General features: G+C 33.6%; 1 long non-coding RNA gene across 1 annotated transcript; it reads right to left on the reverse strand.

Annotated features, from left to right (window-relative positions):
- Positions 1-192: 192 nt before the first annotated feature.
- LOC117104519 lies at positions 193-1905 on the reverse strand. Its single transcript, XR_004444771.1, has 2 exons — positions 993-1905; positions 193-231 (listed from the first exon to the last, which is right to left on the reverse strand). It is a non-coding gene; the product is annotated as an uncharacterized LOC117104519 (long non-coding RNA).
- Positions 1906-2645: the final 740 nt, after the last annotated feature.

The following is a 2645-nucleotide window of genomic DNA, read 5'->3' on the forward strand; positions in this document are numbered from 1 at the left end:
AATGATTTTCACACGTATCTGTGAGATGTGCCAATACTTATCTGAAAATTCTGAGATTTGAAATATGTTACAGTAAAAAACAATTGGTTAATGAGCAATAATTGACAGTGATAACTATAGAATTAAAATGATAACAATACGAACAATAACTTATCAGATCAACTTACCTGTCCATCATTTTTTTTTTTTTTTCCATCTTCATTTAGGTACTTTCCACTACTCTACCATGTTCTGTTGAATAAAAGACATAAAATGATTGTAATACAGTACATTGCAAATTATAAAAAGGACAATAAATTTTTAAGAAGGTGGCTTTCTAGTCAAAACAGCAATAAACCAAAATGGCAGTAAGTCAAAACGGCAACACTTTTTTTACCAGAACGGCAATGGATCAAAATGGCAATAAGTCCAAACGGCAATAAACCAAAATAATAATAATAATAACAATAATAATATTATTATTATTATAGTAATACTAATAGGCCTAATATTATAACAACATACATACGAAGAAATTCAATAATAAAATGGGGAAACATTATCAAAGCAGCAGACATTCAAATAAATAAAACTTTAAAAAACATTGGACAAAATATGAGACAAAACAATTTATGTACAGTAATTAAAAGTAAAAAAAATCGAAAAAATATAAATAATAATAATAATTGGCAGGGCCTAGGCCTATGCCCTAGCCTAACCTAGTAGTAGTAGAGTAGGTAGCTAGGGCCTAGGCCCTCCCAAGCATATAGGGCTATGGCCCTAAAAACTAGTACTCCTACTACTACTACTACTAGGCTAGGCCTCCTAGGCCGACAGACAGACTGAGACAGACAGCAGTAGGCCTAGGGAGGCCTAAATTAGCTATGCCTGGCCTAGGCTAGGCCTATATTAGTAGTAACTACGCATGATAGGGTAGGCTCAGTCTCAGTCTGCCCTGGCTTTTTATTATTTTTTTATTACATTAGTATGGTTGTATAGTATTCTTATCTTACCTTTTTCTATCGAACTCTGCATCATCAGCTGCTGCACCGCCATCCTACTAGCCTAGTAGGTAGGCCTAGGCCTAGCAGCCACTGGTTTGGCCTAGCTTAGCTAGCTAGGCCTATGCTACGGCTTCGGCTAGAGGCTGTATGAAACGTTCAATCAATCAAGTTGTGTTGAATATTGAGTCTTGCATCAATGAATTATCCTTGATTTGTAGTTATCAGTAAGTAAACCTGCTATTATTGTTGTATTTTGTACCTTAAAATCACACACATTTGTCAAATATTGGTAGAAGCTCCACTGGTACACACAATGAATTTGAATGTGGATCATAAGTTTCCATTGGTCAGTTTCGTAAGGTTAAGGCCTGGCCAATGACGGCAGGGCATATACAGTACAGGTATAATGATGTCAATCACTTCGCCGGGTGTGGGGAGGGGAACCCGGAATGCCATATTACTACCACATGGAGGATGATATCAATGACAATACAAATAATTAAATATATGAATGAATAATTAATTAATTCATGAGGCCTAAAACCATGATAGTCAACATAATTACAGTATATCAATCAGGTGAATAAACAATCGTCTTAGAGCATTCAAAGTTGGTGAAATTAAAAGAAAAGGAGTAAAGATGATAGTTGAAGGGAAAGTATATATGTCTGCATTGGCAAATAATTATGAATATGACTTAATATACAGTAGCACGTCACTGATGATTATGCATACAAGTTTAATTTGAAACAAAATAACTAATTGTATATAAAAATATACAGTATTATACTGTAAGGCAATGAACATAAAGTAAACTACAGTACTATAAGGTTTATTTATGTATAACCTGGATATGTCCATAATTTTAAACATTTTAATATGTATAACTACGGTATATAAAATTTAATTGCAAAACAATAATTTGTATATATTAATTTTTATACAGTTCATAATACAGTTCAACTAATTGTTTGAAGTCGAATGCATAATTCCATTGTTCGACATAGATAAACAACATGTAAAGTAATTTGGCATAATAAGATAGACTGGGGCAAGTTCAACTGTATACAGATTTTTTTAAATTATTTTAATTGACAAAATTGTAACAAATTATTTGTAAATAAATGCAACAAAGAGCAAATATACAACCATGTTTACAATTGCAAAATACAAACCTGTACAGCGTTTATTATGTTAATAAAGAATAAATGGCATTTTATTTTGGCTCTCTGGTTATTAGTTTTATTGTTCTAAAATATTTAAACCTTGGAGAAAAATGCCTATAGGTTCCTATAGGCCGCCTATAGGTTCCTATAGGCCGCCTATAGGTTCCTATAGGCCGACTATAGGTTCCTATAGGCCGCCTATAGGTTCCTATAGGCCGCCTATAGGTTCCTATAGGCCGCCTATAGGATCCTATAGGCCGCCTATAGCATCCTATAGGCCGCCTATAGGATCCTATAGGCCGCCTATTGGATCCTATAAGATCCTAAAGGATCCTATAGGACATTTTTATTAGGGGGTCGTTTGTTGTTTTATGGGTTTATCCCATTTGCCTATAAATGTATATATATATAGGACTACATTTGTTGAAAGCTATGTATATATATACAGGACTACATTCGTTGAGAGCTATGCTACATGATGTATTATTATGTCCTT

The sequence above is a fragment of the Anneissia japonica genome, unplaced genomic scaffold (assembly GCF_011630105.1).
Source record: "Anneissia japonica isolate Jap-2015-1 unplaced genomic scaffold, ASM1163010v1 scaffold287889_len55342_cov104, whole genome shotgun sequence".
Classification (NCBI taxonomy): Eukaryota; Metazoa; Echinodermata; class Crinoidea; order Comatulida; family Comatulidae; genus Anneissia; species Anneissia japonica.